Source organism: Mirounga angustirostris, unplaced genomic scaffold, assembly GCF_029215605.1.
Source record: "Mirounga angustirostris isolate CCGP_5_RB_7025 unplaced genomic scaffold, mMirAng1.0.hap1 SCAF_11, whole genome shotgun sequence".
Taxonomy (NCBI): domain Eukaryota; kingdom Metazoa; phylum Chordata; class Mammalia; order Carnivora; family Phocidae; genus Mirounga; species Mirounga angustirostris.
The window spans coordinates 7990549-8011925 of NW_026991719.1; the positions used below are offsets into that span (position 1 = coordinate 7990549).

At 41.2% G+C, this 21377-nt stretch overlaps 1 protein-coding gene across 8 annotated transcripts in view; it reads right to left on the reverse strand.

Annotated features, from left to right (window-relative positions):
* The window catches only part of ARHGAP6 (Rho GTPase activating protein 6), a 474622-nt gene that overhangs the window by 84300 nt on the left and 368945 nt on the right, over positions 1 to 21377 (reverse strand). The window contains exon 1 of one of the 8 annotated variants that reach the window (XM_045874502.3): positions 1370 to 1590. The exons of the other annotated variants lie outside the window; for them this stretch is intronic. The gene's annotated coding sequence lies outside the window, so the exon portion shown is untranslated. Of the gene's footprint in view, positions 1 to 1369; positions 1591 to 21377 lie in introns of those variants that run through there. 8 annotated transcript variants of the gene reach the window in all.

Genomic DNA, 21377 nt, shown 5'->3' on the forward strand with positions numbered 1-21377 from the left:
TGTCGAGCCTGTACCGTGCTAACACCATCCAAAAAACCAAAATGTCACTCACATCTCGTTTCCGGTGGAAAGAACCTTTCTGATGGTTAGTATAGAGGGGATACAGCAACATATTGGGAGTCCCCAAAGGCAAAAACATCAGAACAAAAGGCCAATTTCATTTCTGTATATCCTCAGTTGGATCGTGGACTAGTCTACCCGCCACCAATTTAATTCTGAGTTTTAAGTTTCACTTGAATCTTGGATGGAGAGGACGTAATGCAGCCTGCGCTGACCCCAGAGTGTGAAAAATGGAAATGTTTGCAAGAATTAGAAATTCTCAGTGACCCGGCCAGCAGCTGATGGTTTTGCTTCTCTCTCTATAATTTAATTTAGTTCACTGACATTAGAAATGGCAGACCTCCGGGCATGGATTGGACCTTGAAGACACCGCTAGCACTCATGGACAGCTTACTCTCTGCTAGTGAGTGCTCTAAGCCCCTCATTTGTGGTAGCTCGTTTCTTTCTTACGGCAGCTCTCAGCACTGTGTTACCATCATTATTCCCATGCTTCAGATGAGGAAACGTAGGCACAAGTCTTAGGTAACTTGTCAAGATCACACGCCTAGTAAGTGGCAGAGTTGGGATCCGAAGCCGGGCTGTGGGCTCCAGGATTCAGGCCCCAAACCACTTTATGCATTTCATCACTTCTCATGATAAATTGATCCAAACCCCTACATTGACAAAGGAAGAAAGCAAGGTCCAAAGAAGTTAGCTGGCTCCTACAATAGCAGAGTGGGATCTGGGACATAAGGGTCCCATTCTGCCTCTTTCCCCCACGGGGTCTTTTCATTATGAGACACAGCCTCATAGCAGGGTAAGCCAGACAGTGTTTAAAAATCCAGGAGCTTACATTTTTCCTCTTTTGTAAAACAGAGCACATTAGATTTTTTTCTAATTAGCTTTATCTAATATCCAAGTTGTTCTCCAAAGCCCTTATTTATCTTATCCACAGCAACTAAAATGTCGCACCGAGTTCAAGAAGTCCGGAGGAGAAGATAAGCCACTTTATTCTTTCCGAACTCAAAACGGCCTGTGCCGAAGCTTTTGCAGAAAGCAGCCCAGTTAATGCTGTTCCCTGTCATCATGGCATGCTCCTCTCTGCTCCGCTTTGCTCATTTCAAGCTGCTCTAACATTATCAACCCATCTAAAAATAACATTCTCATAAATCTCTCCTGGCACAGACAGTACTTGGGCTGTCGCACATCTCAGACACAGATCAATCCACTTTTCTTCCCAAATCACAAGATAGATGTGTAAGAATCACAGCATTTTAGCACAATCATCTTCTCGAAAAGAAGTATAAGCATAGATATTTATATTGCTTACCCATGAATTACATTCGGCCGGGTCTGTGCTGTCCTAATTTAACCGAGCTAAGCTTGGAGTAGGAACTTGAGTCTGTTTTGGTTTGTTTTTTTAAATTATTCTTTTGGTGAAAGATGCAGGCTGCAATGGTAGATTACCACGGGTGTCTGAGAAATGGCCCAGCTCGCAGAGCTGTGTCTCCTACGGTACCTTTTGTCACCAGAGACCTCTGCTACTGTGAATCTTGAGACCAAAAAGAAAAAAAAAAAGCAATCTTGTCATTGGACCATTGAGAAGTTCCTGTCCCTTCAGAACGAGGCAGGCTGTGTCACTGAGTGAGCGTGCAAGTGAGTCAGTCAGTGTGCATGTGTGTGTGTGTGTGTGTGTGTGTGTGTGTGAGAGAGAGAGAGAGAGAGAGAATGGGGGAGGGAGGGATGAAAAGAATGCAGAGAAATTGAAACTGGATTTCCTGATTTTCATCTTAATAAGTATTTTGAAGAGATATTCTGGAGTGAGGAAAAGATTCCTCTTAAAAAAAAAAAAAATCCCCTTTTCCACAGGGATCTACAAATGGTAATTGGATTGTAACTGTGCAAACTGTCCTTATTAGGAATCAACCAAAGAATGTTGGAAGCCTCGGGTAAAACCCGGGAGAGCATGATAAAGCACATAGGACGCTTTCTTTGTGTAGGGCCAATTCTCAACTCTTAGATTATATTTTAAAACCACAGGCGTCTTCATTTTCCTAACACTAGGAAAAAAACTTTGAAAAAGGAAAAGATTTCATTCTCTTTTATACTGAGCATAACACATGCTCTGAATTTTATGCTCTTTGTGGAACAATAGTCCTTGAGAAGTTGTTCATTTCCTGAACAGAGGGTGTGGAGAGCAAGAGTGGATGTAATCACGTGGCCATGTTTAAGAGGGTGCAGGTGGGAGTTGGGGGTGGCGGGGAGAAATCCATAAAGAGCAGAAAGAAAAGGAAAGATTTTAAAAACATGCCCCGATCGCTAACCACCTTGATCTCCATGTATGCCACATGGCACTGAGGCAAAAAAACAATTCAAAAAGACATTTTTGTTTTCCAGTCGATACAAAGTTATAGTTCTCTTGTGGTCTCAAGTGAATTCCAAATCTCACTGTGATTATAACTGACAAACTGAGAAATGATTTCATGGAACATCTTACTCAAAACTTAGAGATTTGGGTATGCTTTTTTACTAGGATTCTGTGAGGCTGATCATCCCTTGATATAAGCCACACACAGCTTCTGTTGCTGCTGGTATTTATTCAGCAAGAGAAAGGCATTTAGAAACAATAAAATACATCAGATGGTTTTCTTTACTAGAACAATTACACTCAAAGAGAAATTCTGAGTCAAAATTTACCTGTCACTACATAAACCTTCACCTCCGTCCACTACCCCAAAAACTCAGATGTTGAAAATAGTCATCATTCCAGCAGAGAGTGACTCATGTAATCTGGATACTTGCTAATGGAATTTAGACCCTCATTTAATGTATTTCATATAATATTTCACATGAAATTGATAAATATGCAATTCATTTGTCATTGCTAGGCAAGTGATCTTTTAGGTTATGAATACATGAAAACGACACGTAGTTCTCATTGTGAGCTTTCTAAGTGCTCACAATGCTTTTTCGAAGCATTTTATGGGTGTTGCTTCATTAACTGCTAAAAGAATTATAACGAGTGGGTTATATTACATCCCATGTTACAGATGAGGAAACAGAAGTTCAGGGAGGCTGTAAAGATTCAAAGCTTGTAAGTACTGCAGCTGTGATCCCAACCACTATGAGGCTTACAAATTAACTGGATGGCAAAGCCACAGCCCACAGCCCACACTAGTCAGGGCCATGTCATAAGTGTCTCATGAGAAACAGACACAGCAACTTAACAAGAATGATTACCTAAGACTGGAGCGGCCTGTTAAATCAATTATTTAATGGTCAGGTCAACAAATGTTTCCTAAGAAAGTGACTATTTCTTTAAGTGAACAATCTCAAATAATCTCAAGAGACAACGTCTTGGGAAATCCCTAGTCTAAGAGTGGAATCAAGTAAGTCTGTTCTGGAGAGGAAATTCAGAAATAATGGAGAAGTCGTGTATCTCTGGCATTCTTTGGAAAAATGCAGTCAAGCCAGAAAAACGAAGGGTGAAGATAAAGAATCTTCTTTTAATTAAATATCAGCCCCTCTTTAAGTAGAACCCATAAGATGCCAAAAAGTCACCCAAACGGCCTTAGAAATAAATATCGGGAAGCAATGAAAAGGTCCAATCCACAGAAGAGCTTGCTAACCAAAATGCCTAGAATACCACAGCGATCCTTTATCCATTTGACTCTTCATTAGGCAAGGGCGCCATGCAACAGCCTCCAGCTTCAGAATCCATGCCCTTAAGTATTCACTCCACCTTCTTCTTTGGCCCTTCTTCTGCATTATTTCTGTGTAAGCCATCAGGGACATTTTGCACATTCAGGGCAAAAATATTATAGAACCACTCTGTGGTTCAAACTCTTGGGGTGAGTACATTCCCAATGACAACACTCTTTTGCTTAAAACCCTCCGATGTCTTCTCTATAGCTCCGGGACAAAGCCCGCCTTCCTTAACATGGCATCATCCACTGCCACGTGTGTTGATTTAAATGGAGTAAAATCAAGTAGTCACTGCACAACAACAAATAATAACAAAAATGATAATAACAGAAATGTACTGAGCATGTATTAAGTACTAAGCAGTGTACATGGGTCATGTGTTTACTCCCTTCCAGAACTCTATGATACAGAGGAGGGGATGGAGACACAGAAACAGAGGAAAAGGCTGATGGGCGGCTCACAGACTCTTGCACTCTTTCCTAGCCTCCTCCGCAGGTAGTAGCAGTCATATGACTAAGCTCTAGCCAACGACTGTGGGAGAAAGCGATAAGCTTCACTTCTGGCCCATGAAAGCCTGGAGACAATAGTTCTCAGAGCTACATGTGGCAGTCCCAGGCAGAAACCACACTTCTCAATATTCACGTCCTAGCGTCCCTGCCCTTCAGTCCCTGCTGGCCCTGTGGTTTGCTTGAAGCAATCGAACGTGGCAGAAATGATGCGGAGGTTATTCTGGACCGAAGACTTAAGAGGGCCCGGCAAATTCTGCTTTTGCATCCTTGGGACCCTCCTTACCGCCATGTCCTAAGTCTGGCTACTGTGTTGGAGAGACCATGTGGAGAGAGACTGTAAAGCTCAGCTGTCCCAACGTCTCAGTGAAATCCAGCCTCCAGCCAACCTCCCGTTTGCGTAAAGCCTCCTAAGCGACCACTGTCAAGCCCAGCTCTGACCACAGAACCACGAGCAAATAAAATGGTCGTTGTTTTAAGCACCAAGGTTTGGGGCAGTATGTGATGCAGCCACAGATACCCAAATCAGCATCTTCCTGTGGTGAAGAGAGCAGAGCCCGGGTCCTCGAACCCGTGTTTGAAGTATAGCCATCCCAGCAGTTGTGGACACAGGGACAACGTGAGGGAGGAATACACTTGCACGGTGGGAATTGGGGATGTACGTGATGTAGCAGCTAACCTTACCTTCCTTAACCTAAACCATCTCACTCTGGAGTCCTAGACCCTGGAACCTCTCCCGTACGTCTCCCCACTGAACCGCCTAACAGCTCATTCCTTGACTTTCTACATTTTCACGTGGAAAGAAAGTAGCTGGTCAACTGGATGATAAAATAAAAACTAATCTTTATAAATCATTTTGCAGATTATGTAGAAAGTCTTTTATGAGCAAGTAGATAAATGTATGTCTAATGGCATCCTTCAGTTTTTAAATAATATACAGTCCATATTTAGAAACAGGTGATGCTTTTATCTTTCAGAATTACAACTCCATCTGATAAAATGGCATAATGAAATTTCATTTAGATTACATTCATTACTGATAAATTGGTCCAATTAACCTCTTTCGACCAATACCATAGAATTGGCACTTAAGGTCTTAATGTTTTCTGATTATACATTAAAAATGCAAATCGTGAAGGATATTTTAGTCCTGCTGCTACCTTAAAGCACACAATGAAAATGTGGTATCTTTTAGTTTAATTATCTATCAGACCCTACCTTTGGATTGATCAGAACTTGCGGAGGTGGGGTGCCAAGTAACAAGCACAGAAGGGAGACTCTGCATTCTCTTGCTCCTGTCATTTGCTTCTTTAACCGTAGCTCTCTCTGTCCTCTCCTGGCCCCAGCACTTGACCTTGGTCTAATCTCTAGCATCCTCCTGCTACTACTGTGACCCATTTGTAGGGAGAGTGAATTTTAGATCCTTCAGATCTAAAAACCTACCATCAAAGCAAAGTATTAGGTAACTGGAAAGTTACTGAAGGCCACAGATCCGAAACAGTCAAAACCATAATAAAGAACATCTAACAGCTAGTGCTCGTTGCCTCCATGGATACTTGCTATATGGTCAAGGAGGCAGATAATAGGATCCGCCCCGTTTTGCAGAGGAGAAAACGGAGACAAAGGGAACTTAAATAACTCGCACGACTAGGGAGTAAGGAGTGCAAACCTAGGTGGTCTGTTTCCAAATGCAACGGGTTTAACCCTTAGGCTACATCCCAGGGAGCCAGTGACCTTTATTTTTTTTCATTGAATTCCTTATGGACTGAGTGTCCAAAGGAAAAAAAAAAAAAGAAGAAGAAGAAGAAAAGCTGTTGAGGCAACTGCCTCCAGAAGCAAGGGGAGGGACTGGGGTTTGTTTTCAGGAAAGAGGAGCAGGCATTTTAGAAAACTTCCGGAGTGTCGGATCCTTTGCCAGTAGGAATACGCACCCTACATTTTGGGGCAGAGGTGTAACACGAGGAAAGGGGTGCTTGAGGAAAGGTGAATGAGGCAGAGTGGTGCAGAACAGATAGGAAGGGGCTAGTGAGAGCGAGCAAACCGGGAGGTCTACAGTGTGAGCGGTAAATGGAGGCCCCACGCACGACATCGACTGACAAAACAAGGCTTCCGGCAGCCATAACACAGGCACCCCTTAGGGAGGCTTTCTTTAGGAGAGTCCCTCAATTTTTCCAAGAAATGTGGATCCCCAGGGAGGCAGGTCCAGTATTGTACTTGGAGAAATGCCTTCGGGGGGGAGTGAGAAATCCGCGTGTCATTTTATGTGTCAGGGAGGGTAGACCTAGAAAAGAGCATTCTCTTCCGGTTCTCACAGACACGCATGGACATGATGTCACCAGCTTCCGTACGCCGCAGAGAGTGGCCCTTCTTCTGCAGGCTGCGCCTTCTACCCCCGTTGCGAGGAAAGCTGAGTTCTAAGAATGAATGCTGCAGGTTTCACCCAAACAAGGCACTCAGCTGAGAGGACACTCGTTTGGGGGAAGATGTCACAGGGAGGCTCTGCAGAGCAGGTCATTTATTCAGACCTGGGCGGATCCACTGCTCACTAAACCAGGAATGCATTTGGGAACAAGATTATCTACAAGATACAGGGATGCTGAAGTAATGTTATGCCAAACTGGAGAACTCAATCCCCCATCAGATATTTCTAAATCAGCAGGAAATAAAGCAAGCCTTAAGGAGAGATGACTATCCTATTTAGGAGAGGGAAAACTCCACACTGGAAACTCATCGGCAAAACAAAATAGGCAACAACAGCAAATACCAAAGTGAATTCCGTTCTGGTTTCTCATTTCAGCGCTACATTTGACAACGTTTTGTTTCATCAGTTGCACCTAACACTCCGCAAAGTCTCCTCTCACTGAGGGTTTTCTCTAACAAGAAAGGAAAACAACTTCGTACAGATTACATTAGACTTAATAAACTCATTACCTGAATGAATTAATTTCGAGTATCACCAAATGTATGAACATCGGTTACCTCGGACCTGGGCCCAAAATGTGAGCTGTGACTGATCAGCCTCTCAGTTTCAGTTTAAGATAACTCATCTTCTTAAACTCGCTCAATAAGTAGTTCAAAATCAGCACGAATTGCTGTAATGCCTCAACCTGAATGGGAAAAAGCAACTTATACATTTCAGCCAAAGGCTGGTGGTTAACTCATCTAACTAAACCTTGAGTCGTTGAGCAAATGTGCAAGCAAGCTATTTCAAATAAAAATATATGCATCTGCATTGCTAGACTGCAAAAAGAGTCCAGCTTTAATGATATTCTTGGAATATTTGCTTCAAAAGCAAAATTAGTTCCGGTGCAAGTGGCAATAAATGTTAGAACAAACTCTGTAAGGACCAACAGTTCTCTAACCTGGTTGCACATTAGAATTACTTGGTGCATACCTCAATTAAAAGAAAAAAGAAAAAGAAAAGAATTACTTGGTGTGGTTTTCAAAAAATACCCATGCCCACGCACCCCTCCAGACCAGCGAGGTCCAATAGACCTTTCTATGATGAATGGAAAATTTTTGTTTGTCCTGTCTAATATGGTGGCCACTGGCGACCCGCGGCTGATGAGCACTTGAGATGTGGCTAGTGGAATGGAATCATTTAATTTTTAGTTTTCTTAAGTCTTCATTGATTTAAATGTAAATACCTGTAAATGTAAATGGCTAGCGGCTACTGTATTGGACAGCGCAGGTATAGAGCAAAACAACTAGACTCTTTAGTGTTGGGGCTCGGGCTTTGGTAGGTTTACAAAGCTCTCTGGGGGATTCTGGTGAGCAGTCCAAGATGAGAACCACTGCAATGGCCTGGGATTAAGGAAACCAGCATGGTGGCAAATTCCTTGCTCTTCTTCCTTTTTCTCCAAATTCCACGAAGCATTTGCCACGGACCTTTGCGCTCTCCCTCCTGCTTCCACACCTCCCCTCTCGAACCCTCCATACTTCCCTGTGATAGGTGCTCTATCTCTATATTCCTTCATCCACTGACCCTGACAGATTTCTCTGACGCCAGGGGCAGATTCTTACCCTTTTCCCTTCTCTTTCACTGGCAGCAGAAATAAAAACCTAATAATACTACCGATTGGGAATTAAATCCCCCAACTTGTGCACCCATAATTTAAAACTGTTTTTCCTTTGTTCAAGTTTGATCCAGATGCCACTTTCTACGATTTCCACCACGGATGCCACAGGGAATATGTCTAATGGTTGGGCGGTTTGGGGGCAGTGTGATAAGCAGGTCTCATGTGCTCATTTGCAGCTGTGTCCTTCCAACGGGACACAGTGTTATAGCACCCTGGCCGCACGGAGGGCTCTGCGGTCTGACTGCCTTAAAGTCCAGCTCGGCCCACAACTAGCCACGTGGGTATCTAACCATTCTCAACCTCAGTTACCTGCTCCGGGAAGTGGAGATAAAGTGTCCTGTGGGGAAGGTGGAGCAATGCATGTCATTTGCATGATGAATGAGACACGGGTGACACACCCACTGTCCTACAGCCAGATTTGGAATCCCGCCCCCACCCTCCCCACAACACACACACACAATTTTGTGGTGAGTAAAACAAATAGCAGGGCAAACTTTTCCGGAGGAAGTCGTGGAATTCCTAAAAGCATCCTCTAAGCACGTGATTAATTAACGTGGCAATATGAAGACCATTTAGAACGTGGTTAATGAGGAAAAAAAGAATATGCTAATGTGATTTTTAAAAAATATTCAACTGACTTATTTTAACGAGTCTTCATTTTTATTGACTCATTACCAGTTAAAATTTTTTTTAAAGATTTTATTTATTTATTTGACAGAGAGAGACACTGTGAAAGAGGGAACACAAGCAGGGGGAGAGGGAGAGAAGCAGGCTTCCCGCTGAGCAGGGAGCCTGATGCGGGGCTCGATCCCAGGACCCTGGGATCATGACCTGAGCGGAAGGCAGACGCTTAATGACTGAGCCACCCAGGTGCCCCTCATTACCAGTTAAGATTAATGGAACAAGGAAGGGTGTGCTAATACACATCACCTTATTCATAAAAATGGTAAGACTCAGAATTCCAGAGTTCAGTGATAGCAACAGGAAGAGCATACTGTACAATTTTCAGGCACATAAGACCTCGTCGACCTTTCTGTAAATCTAAACGGCCGTAGCCTGACATGTCCCAATGTTGTTTTCACTCACAAGCAGTACTGATTTATGTTCACATTTTCTACACTGACTTTTGCTGCCTTCTTCCTTATTAAATATCCATCTATGGGTAGAACAACTTTTTAATGTAAAAAAATACAAAATTACAGCCCATTAGCACCATGAGAGTTTGGAGTCAACACAACTATTAATGGTAAGCCTTGCTCATCGGTGACTCGCAGTACAGATAAGCTAAGCTGGGAGCTATGCTCCATCCCCAGGAGATTTAGATATATGAGAAATAACTAACATTTCTTGTGGATGTACATATGTATGCATCATTATTCCTAGCCCTAATTATGTACTCCCTGCTTTAATTGTTAAATAACTTTATGAGGTAAGGTCTATTGATACGTACCCATCTCACAGATGAAGAAATCAAAGGCCAGGAGGTTAAATAACTCGCCCAAGGCAATAGAATGCAAGTGACAGAGCGAGGATTCAAAATCATAGGCCTTAACCCCAGGGTTTGGGGTCTTAACCATCACCCTATGCTACTTCCCTGTGAGTACCATACCTTTCTCTCAAGCAGTGGCAAGGTATGACTCATCAGAATGAAATCCTCTCTCATTTCATTTTCCTACAAAGTAAAATTCCGAAGTCTGTAAATTATCTATTATGAGTAATATTACTTCTAACACATTGAGTGAGGCATGACTTGACCTTGAGATGCCAACTGTTGATCTACAGCAGGGATGGACAAAGTCCAGCCCCAGCCATATCTAGCCTCCCGCCTGTTTTTATAAACTAGAGCCCAGGCAGGCCCACTTATTTCCATCCTGACACAAGGGCAGAGCTGAGAGGTTGCACTAGAGATGTATGACTCCCAATGCCTATAACATCTATGGTCTGGCCCTTTACAGAAAAAATTTGCTGACCTCGTTCTTGACCCACTGAAAAATCACCGGACAAGTAGTACGGGAAATGATGGAGTTTCCTAGGGCGTTTCACTGTTTCAAACAGCAAGGGAACTGCCCCTTTTTACAACGATCATTACAACATAAACATATGTATGTATGAGCAGATGGGTCGATAGAGATCGCTCAACAGCTTATTTTTCCTACATGTTTCTTTTAAGGATCCAAATGACCTAGATGCTTAAGATGTGTAGGGAATCACTTGTGATGTCTCACGGAGAGAAGCAAGAGGAGGACTGGGAATGTTTAAATGTCACTTATTTTTCCAGAAAACTCTAACTTCCTATGATACCTCCCTTCTATCTAATCATCACATTCACCACCACCCCTGCCCCCCCGCCCCCACATTTCAGCTATTTTCTTGACTCTGATTTAAACATCAATTCTCTGCATTTGGGCCTTTTCTCTCTCGCTGGACTGTACATTCTGGAAGGATAGACACAGCACTTAGAAGAAATAGCACTTGAGCTTTGTGCTTTTGCATATCTGTTGGTTGGAAGAAAGCTCTTGGGAAAGAACACTTCTGCGTCTATATAGAAAACTATTTGTGTCTATTAGCATGGAAACAAGACCAGCGGGTAATATTTATATTTAGGACGTTTGTTCTAAAGTAACTAAAATCACTTCCAGTAAAAATGAAAAAAAATCTTGCTTCCTGGCCTTTACTATCAAGTGTCAAACCATGTAAGAGGGACATGTGAACAGAGAGAAACTAATTTGCAGAATGACACAAAATGCCAGGTATGACATAAAAACAAACCATCTGAACTTACTGGAACAGATCTTGAGTTTTTAGTTGCCATGTTTCAGACTTTTTTTCTGGAAATGTTTTCTTCTAAATATACTACTTTTAAAATGATAAAAAGGGGGGCGCTTGGGTGGCTCAGTTGGTTAAGCGACCGCCTTCGGCTCAGGTCATGATCCTGGAGTCCCAGGATCGAGTCCCGCATCGGGCTCCTTGCTCAGCAGGGAGTCTGCTTCTCCCATTGACCCTCCCCCCTCTCATGCTCTCTCTCTCTCTATCTCATTCTCTCTCAAATAAATAAATAAAATCTTTAAAAATAAATAAATAAATAAATAAATAAATAAATAAATAAATAAATAAATAAATAAAATAATAAAATGATAAAAAGGGGGCGCCTGGGTAGCTCAGATGGTTAAGCGTCTGCCTTCGGCTCAGGTCATGATCCCAGGGTCCTGGGATCGAGTCCCACGTCGGGCTCCTGACTCAGCGGGGAGTCTACTTCTTCCTCTCCCTCTGCCTCTCCCACTGCTCATGCTCTCTCTCTCTGTATCTCTGTGTCTCAAATGAATAAATAAAATCTTTAAAAAATAAATAAATAAAATGATAAAAAGTGTTTCACAGACCTGGCTAAATGTTTTTTGCATAAGGAAAATAATGCTTCCTTTGAGCAATGAAACATACAGGAACTGAAGTTTTTCAAAAATAAATATAGTAATATATGATGGGGGCTTCGAGAGTTGTAATTAATGGGTGCATTTTTAATAGACTTTATTTTTTAGGGCAGTTTCAGTTTCACAGCAAACCTGAGTAGAAGGTACAGGTATTTCCCGAATATTCCTTGCCCCACACATGCACAGCCTACCCCACTATCAACATCCTCCCCTGAGGGGACATTTGTACAACTGATGAACCTACACTGACACGTCATCATCACCCAGAGTCCACAGTTTACATTAGGGTTCACTCTTGGTGTTGCATGTTCTATCAGTCTGGAGAAATGTATAATGCCATGTATTTATAATCATAGTATCATACAGAGTATTTTCACTGCCCTAAAAATCCTCTGCGCTCTACCTACTCATCCCGCTCTCCCTTCTAACCCCTGGCAACTACTGATCTTTTTATGGTCTCCATAGTTTTGCCTTTTCCAGAATGTCAGATACTTAGAATCATATAGTATGCAGACTTTTCAGATTGGCCTCTTTCCCTTAGTAATGTGCATTGAAGGTTCTCCCACGTTTTTTCATGGCTTGATAGCTCATTTCTTTTTAGCACCAAATAATATTCCACTGTCTGGATGTGCCACAGTTTATTTATCCATTCACCTTCTGAAGGACATCCTGGTTGCTTCCAGGTTTTGGCCATGATGAATAAACATCCATGTGCAGGTTTTTGTGTGGACATAAGTTTTCAGTTCCTTTGGGTAAATACCAAGGAGTGTAATTGCTGGATAGTATGATAAGAGTATATTTAGTTTTGTAGAAATTGCCAAACTGTCTTCCAAAGTGGCTGCGCCATTTTGTATGCTCACCAGCAATGTACCAGAGATCCTGTTGCTCCATATCCTCATCAGCACTTGATGTCATCAGTGTTCCAGGTTTGGGTCATTATAGTAGGTGTGTAGTGGTATCTCATTGTTGTTTTAACTTGCATTTCCATGATCACATATGACTTTTCATGTGCTTATTTGGCATCTGTATATCTTCTTTGGTGAGGTCTGTTAAAGTATTTGGCCCATATTTTATCTTGTTGTTGGTTTTCTTATTGAGAGTTTTAAGAGTTCTTTGTATATTTTGGACAATAGTTCTTTATCAGATATGTATTTTGTGAGTATTTTCTCCCTGTCTGTGACTTGTCCTCTTATTCTTTTGACATTATCTTTCAGTGAGCAGAAGATTTTAGTTTTAGTAAAGTCCAGCTTATCAATTATTTATTTCATGGACTGTGCCTTTGGTTTTGTTATCTAGAAAGTTATCACCATACCCAAGGTCATCTGGGTTTTCTCCTGTGTTACATTCCAGGAGTTTTATAGTTTTGCATTTTACATTTAGGTCTGTGATCCATTTTAAGTTAATTTTTGTGAAGGGTACAAGGTTTATGTCATGATTTTTTTTTTTTGGGTATGTGGATATCCAGTTGTTCCAGCACCACTTGTTGGAAAGACTATCTTTGCTGCATTGTATTACCTTTGTTCCTTTGCCAAAGATCAGTGACTATATTTATGTGGGTCTATTTCTGGGCTTTCTATTCTGTTCCATTGATCTATTTGTCTATTCTCCTGCCAATACCACATTGTCTTGATGCCTGCCATTTTATACTAAGTCTTGAAGTCAGGCAGTGTCAGTTCTCCAACTATATTTTTCTCCTTCAATATTGTGCTGGTTATTCTGGGTCTTTTGCCTCCTCATATAAACTTTAGAGTCATTTTGCCAATATCTATAAAATAGCTTGCAGGGATTTTGATTGGAATTGCCTTGAATCTATAGATCAAGTTGAGAAGAACTGACATCTTGACAATATTGAATCTTCCTATCCATGAACATGGGATATCTCTCCATTAATTTAGCTCTTTGTTTTTATTCATCAGAGTTTTGTGGTTTTCCTCATATAGATGTTGTACATATTTTGTTAAATTTTTGCCTAAGTATTTCATTTTCAGGGGTGCCTGTAAATGGTATCGTGGTTTTAATTTCAAACTCTACTTGTTCATTGCTGGTACATAGGAAAGCGATTGGCTTTTGTATATACAACTTTGTATGCCACAACCTTGCTATAATTACTTATCAGCTCCAGAAGGTTTTTTTGCTGATTGTTTCATATTTTTTACATAGCTAATCACATCATCTGTGTGGAGATCCAGGAGGTAAAACCCACAAAATTGTAAGGGTCTCCTGATGACTGGGTCTCCCTGGAGTTTTTAACTCTCAGAGTTTTCCACACTGAGCCTCCAGCAATTCATCAATTACAGTTCAGGTTTCCCCTACCCTGGCACTGGCTCCTTTGGAGATTGCTGGTCCAATTAAGTTTGATTCTCTATATTCACCTTTCGGTCTCTCTAATTTTTAGAGGCAGCAGTTTGCCCTATGACCTCACTTCTCCTATGGATCTAAGAAGAGTTGTTGATTTTTCAGTTTGTTCAAACTTGTACTTGTTCAGACTTGTACTTGAAGTGGTGGCTTCTAAGCTTCTATGTCCCAGACCAAATACCCAAAGTTCTGATGCAATTTTTTTTTAGATAAAATTTACATACCATAAAATTTACCATTTAAAGTATATGATTCAATGGGGTTTTTTTTAGTATATTCACAGATTTATGCAAACATTACCATTATTTAATTCCAGAATACTTTCATCACCCCAAAAAGAAACCCTAAACCAATTAGTAGTCACTCTCCATTCTCTTCTCAACCCAGGCCCTGACCACTGTTAATCTATTCTATGTTTCTATGGACTTGCCTATTTTTTACTTTTAATGTAAGTGGAATTATACAATACATGGCCTTTTGTTTCCAGTTTCTTTCTCTTAGCATGTTTTCAGGGTTCATCCATGTTGTAGCATGTAATAGTACTTCATTCCTTTTTATGGTTGAATAATATTCATTGTATGGATATACCAAATTTTGCTTTATCACTTATTAGTCAATGGACATTTGGGTTGCTTCCACATTTTGGCCATTATGAATAAAGCAGCTGTGAATATTCATGTACAAATTTTCATGCAAACCTATGTTTTCCATTCTCTTGGGTATATGCCTAGGAGTGGAATTGCTGGGTCATGCGATAACTCAAATAGCCCAACAAAAAGAACAACAAAAACTTAAACAACATGGGTTGAAACACCAAGATCTAAAAATATTTTTTAGTGTAAAACTCATTTTCCACCTCAATCCTTTCATAAGAGATAAAATATCAACAACCTCAAGCAAACCCATACAGTGTTTCCATTCATACAGACTGGCCATCAGAGCTTTTACCAAGCAGTGAGAAGAAACACAATCCTTCAGTTTCTTTTCTTTTCACAAGCTGATGATCATGAGTAGCTTGAAAAATTTAAACATTGTGGTAGCATTCATTGTTTAAGCTTTTATTTAAAGCATTCATTTTTTTTTTTTTTTTTAGAAATTAACCAGGTGATGGCTATACCAAAAAAAGCAAATAAAGCCTTTAATCCCTTTATGTTCATATTTTAATTTCAAAGACTAACTGTTAATATCTACTCTGGTCATTTTACATGAAACAAAGTATAGTTCAGAGCCTAGTTCATTTCAAGGAAATATTCTTGTCTACATCAGGAGAGAAGCTAAAAATAAAATGTTGCACTGATTAGTTCAATAGCCTTGTCTTAATTGCTCTTATGTTCTTTGATTTTATTGCTCCTGGTGGGGGGGGGTAGGCAGAAGAACTTAATACCTCTTGCAAGACAGTCATTCTGTGCCATAAGAGTTGATAGGAGGCAAATAAAGGAGGAAGATAATCACTTGAGTGTCTTTCTGGCTCTACGGAACACTACACCTCACCCTCCAGGGTTGAGAAACAGAGAAGCCACTGGGACAGATAAAGTGGATGGCAGAATAATGGACCCCCCCAAGATGTTCATACTCTAATTTCGGGAACCTGGAAATATGCTGCCTCACATGGCAAAAGGGACTTTGCTGATGTAATTAAGTTAATGACTTTGAGATGGAGAGAGTCTCCAGGATTATCCAGGTGGGCCCAATGTGAACACATGGGTCCTTAAAATAGGAGTCCCTTTTCTAGTAGAGTTCAGAGTGAGAGGGAGATGACTATAGTGAAGTGATCAGAGAGATGCAACATTTCTGGCTTTGAAGATGGAGATAGGGTGCCATGAGCCAAGGAATATAAGTGGCTTCCAAAAGCAAGAAAAGGCAAAGAAATAGATTCTCCCCTAGAGCTTCCAGAAGAAATGCAGCCCTGTTGTCACAGTGATTTTACTCCAGCGAGACCTGTGTCAGGTTTCTAACCTAGAGCTGTAAGATAATAGGTATGTAGTGTTCTAAGCCACTAAGTTTATGGTACTTTGTAATACCAGTGATAGAAAATGAATACACGGGCACCTGGGTGGCTCAGTTGGTTAAGCAACTGCCTTCAGTTCCTGTCGTGAGCCTGGGTCATGATCGAGTCCCGCATAGGGTTCCCTGCTAAGCAGGGAGTCTGCTTCTCCCTCTGACCCTCCCCCCTTTCATGCTCTCGCTCTCTCATTCTCTCTCTCTCAAATAAATAAATAAAATCTTTTAAAAAAATTTTTAAAAAGAAAAAGAAAAAAAGACAATGAATACAGAAGGAATCAGGAAATTTCTATGTCTACAAGGGACTCATAAGTCATGTCAAGCAAAATTTCCTAAATTGCTCCATGATCAAGTTAGTTTGAGAAAGTTGTTCATGTTAGTCCCATCTTAAATAGTCACGTTCAACAATAACTAAAGAAAAATTGTCCTGCAGAGGGAGAAGTGTGACTCAGAGTATCTTCTAAATACATTTGCTATAATCTCACCTCCTTTTCTTCTTTTTTTTTTCTTTTCAGAACATCTCCTCACATCCCTCAGAGTTCTCAGAACATAGCTGGGAACTGCTGAACTAATCCCACCTGCTCAATTGAGAATCTGAGACCAAAAGGGACGAAGTGACATGCCAAGGTGGCACTTTGGCAACACAAAGACACAACCCTGGCCTCATGCTCCTCATCCAGAACCCTGTCTAGGATGCCGCTCTGTCCCACTGACAACAACACACCGTTTTCTGGCACTCGAGTGTAGACCTCTGGTGGGAGGAAAGGATATCACGTGAGAATCAACCCAACGAAGCTCATAACAGGTCAAATTCTCTACTCAGAAATAACAAAAACAACATGGTCGCTTTAGCACTTGAACATATCTTATCATTTAAAATAAAAGCATTCAACAAACTATTGAAAATTTACTAATTTCATATTAATGAGAAGAATGCAATAAAATATTTCCCCACAGTGATTTAGCATGTTCCTAAAAATGCCTAATTCTGCTGCCAAAGTCCATTTCCCACAAATTCTGGTTTCCATAAATGCTAATTTGAGAAGGAACAGAGGTACAACCAAATGCCGTTGTTTTCCTTTGTAGCACTTAAATAATGCTTTCTCCACATTTCCCACTGCCTGTTCCAAGGGCTGTGAACCCACTGTCCTTTGATGCTTTTCAAACACACATTACCCACATCCTTTTCCAGAAAGTGAATACTTTTTTTTTCCACCACCTCAGCTTTTAGATAATAATAATAGAAATAAAAATAAAGATTTCGACTAATAAAGCTAACAACATTGAATGCTTATTTTATGCCAAACACTGTACTACATACATCACACGAGGAATCTCATTTAATCTTTATTTAAAAACGATTAAGGAAAGTATCACTATTAACATGTGTATGGTACATACGAGCCAACTGAGGTACAGAGAATTTAGGTACTTTGCCCAGGGTCATGCAGCAAAAAGTGGTGGAACCAGAATCTGAACGTCATCTGATTTAGAGCCAGTCTTCTGTAAGCGGCAGCCCAGCGGTCCTCAACTGGGGGTGATTCTACCTCCCAGGGGACATTGGCAATGCCCAGAGGCTTCTTCCGGCCTCACCAACAAGAGGTGGAACACGACTGGTATCTAGTGGGAGGAGGCCGACGGGGCCGCTAAACGTCCTACAGTGCACACGACAGACCCCCATGGCAGAGAAGGATCTCACACTAACTGTCAAGAGTTCCAAGTTAGGAAACGCTACCTTAGCCTAATACCTCCCAAAGGCCAGGCATTTTGAATGGGCCATTTGTGGGTAAGATATGTGATTTTCGTTTCCAGGTTAGAAACCTCTATCTCCACCTGGGACATGAGGTTCTCTCACCCTGGGGTGGAGGACACGTAGAGCCATAGCGTCCATTTGGTGCATTTTCTCGTAGCAACAATTTACTCAATCGTTTCAGCCAGCAGTTGCACACTATGCCCTGACATCCTGGGACATTAGGTCATTTTATTTTCTGTCTTTCATTGGACACACGAGAGAGGCCCTAGCCCACTAGGGAGTGTCTGAAAGGGGCCAGAAAGAAGATTCTGGTTTTCATTAGCTTTGCCTTGTAGTCCAGAAGACACAACAGCAGCATCTGCGTCACAGATAATGGCAGCAGCAAAGGGATACAGCCACAGTGGGCTGCTTGGGGTGCAGACCAAGCTCGAAAGCCAAAATATTTTCAGAGAACAGTTCTGCGTATTGACTCAAAACGTGATTATTCATATCATTTGACCCAGCAATTCTATTTCTAAGAATGCATTTTCCAGAAATATTTACAAAATGTGCAGGATACAGTCACAGATGTTCATGTCAACACCATCTCTGATAGCAAAGAAAAATAAAAGCAATAGAAATGCATGTGTACGTTCACCAAAAGATGTGTGCTAGAACGTTCACAATAGCATTATGTGCAACAGCCAAAATCTGTCAACCGCCCAAATGTCCACCAAAAGACAATGGATACATTGTGGTATATCCACACAATGGGATACTACATAGCAATCAGAACGAATAAACAAACTTCAACCACCTACAATAATATGAATGCATCCCACAGACATCACTTTGAGCAAAAGAAGTCTGACACACAAGAGAATATACTGTGTGAAACCATTAATACAAAGTATAAAATTAGGCAAAACCAATCCGTGCTAGGAAAAGCAGATAGGAAGTTACTCTTGGGGAAGAAGTGACTGGAAGGGAGTCAAAGGGGCCTCTTGGGTGCTGGTCATGTTGCTTCCTCATCTGCCGTAGTTGTGTCCGCTTTGTGGAAACTCATTAAATTGTAAGCTTGTGCATCTTTCTACATGTGCATTGTATATATTTATTTATTTATATTTATGTTTATATTTATATATACACACAAAACAATATATATTATATATATAACTATATATATTATTACAATATTACATGTATATAAACATCAACAACCTAAATGTCCATCAGAGGGTAACCGGCTATTTATACTACAAAATGCGATGTCTACTCAATAGAGTTCTGTGCCGTCATTAAGAAAAATGAAGTAGCTCACTCTGTATAAATCTGGAAAGATGTCCACTATATATAAAGTTAAACAAGAAAGTTGCAAAACAGCACGCCTGGGTGGCTCAGTCGGTTGGACAACTGCCTTCGGCTCAGGTCATGATCCCAGAGTCTCAGGATGGAGTCCTGTGTCGGGTTCCCTGCTCAGCGGGGTGTCTGCTTCTCCTTCTGACCTTTCCCCCTCTAGTGCTTTCTCTCTCTCACACTCTCTCTCTCAAATAAATAAAATCTTAAAAAAAATAAAGTTGCAGAACAGCATGATAATGTGTCTACTATAATTTCTACAGGAAATACATGTTAGTGTGTAAGCACAGAAAGTCCAGAAATCATACCCTCAAATGGTTAACAGTAGCCGTCACTTGAGGACGGGATTCTTAGGGACTTTGCCATTCTGCCTAATGCATATCTGTATTATTGAACGTATTTACAAATATGTATTATGTTTGTACTCCGAAAAAAGGATCTATAGAAAGTTAAGATGAACAAAATATGCCTTAAGTTTCAGATGAGATCGTTATTATTTCATCATTCAGCACGAGGGCTTCTGATGGATGAGGGAAATGAGAATGAAATAAACCAAGTTCCTTGCCTGCGGGGTTGCTAATTGAACGCAGGGACGGAGGTCGGGTTGGTTTGTTGCTGGCAATCTTAACAATTGATTCAAATTAGCACTTGTTTGCTGGGTTGTTCCACATTCAAATCTAGTTATGGTGTGGCCTCCGCAAACAGGATTCTTGGCCACACAAAGAATGTGTCTACAAAACGGCAAAACAACTGGATTTGTTTGATTAAATGAACAAAACCATACATTCGGAGGAAGGAAAAATCAAAACAGCTGCACCCAAAGTAACCCACTCAGATGGGTGGTGCATGACATGTACCCATTCATTGAATCAACATTTTGGCAGCCTCATGTGGACTCTGAAAGATCCAGTTTGAAATGAAATACTCAGGAATAAACCAAGAGACCATAAGAAACACTTTTTTTTTTTTTTTTTTTGGCCCATCATCAGCAAACGTTTGCTGAGTGCTCACTGTGGGTCTGCCATCATGATAAAACAGTGGATCTGATTCTACTACTTTATAATCAATTGCCAATGTCACTGTGTCGAGTGTTCTTAATTCCACCCGTCGCGCAGAATGGAAGTTCCCTTAAAAGAAAAAAGCCCCACTGATTTGGGCAAAGTTGATAAAACTGAAACTTTTCAAATACAGTAAAGGTCTAAGAGACATATATGACAGGTGGATAGATCGTGTCCCATGCATCTCAACCCTGGCTGCACATTATATTCAACTGAAACAGAATATCCGGAGATGTTCCTGGCTGTTGATGATATATATATTTTTTAATTTATTTATTAGAGAGAGAGAGAGTGAGAGAGCACGCGTAAGAGGGGGTAGGGTTAGAGGGAGAAGCAGACTCCCCGCCGAGCAGGGAGCCCGATGCGGGACTCAATCCCGGGACTCCGGGATCATGACCTGAGCCGAAGGCAGTCGCTTAACCAACTGAGCCACCCAGGCACCCCTGTCGATGATATTTTTAAAAGCTCCCCAGGTGATTCAAAAACACAGTAAGAGCTGGGGCCATGGCTCCGACCAACTGAATCAGAAGCCAGGTTGAATGGGACCCAGACATGAGTATTATTTAAAAGCTACACGAGTGGTTCTAAAGTGTAGTCTGCATTGAGACCAATTTCCTCTAAATTAAGATTATTAAGGAAGTCAGAGGTGGCCTTTCAAGAGGCATTTTGTAAAGAGACCCCATATTACTCGGTCTCAGATTGTGCAGGGCTGCTAGAAAAATGATCACCAGGTGAAACTGTACCAGTTTATGGTTTCAGATGTTTCAGCTTATATATACAGAAGCGTATTTCCAGTCTGAAGTGCTTGCTATGGTTAAACACTGTTCTGTGTGCTTGATTTAGACCATTTCCTTTGGTCCCCCCAATAATTCTATAAAGAACGAAGTGGGAACGGGTCTTCCCAGATGAACCACCACACAGATAGGTTTTTCCAGAAGTTTTGCTCTCACCCAATTTTATAGCTGATCTGTTAGACCCAGGCTCCTTCAGAGGCTCTATCTATTCTAATTTTTTTAAAGATTTTTTTTTATTTATTCATTTGAGACACAGAGATACAGAGAGAGAGGGAGAGCATGAGCAGGGGGAGAGGGAGAAGCAGGCTCCCCGCTGAGCAAGGAGCC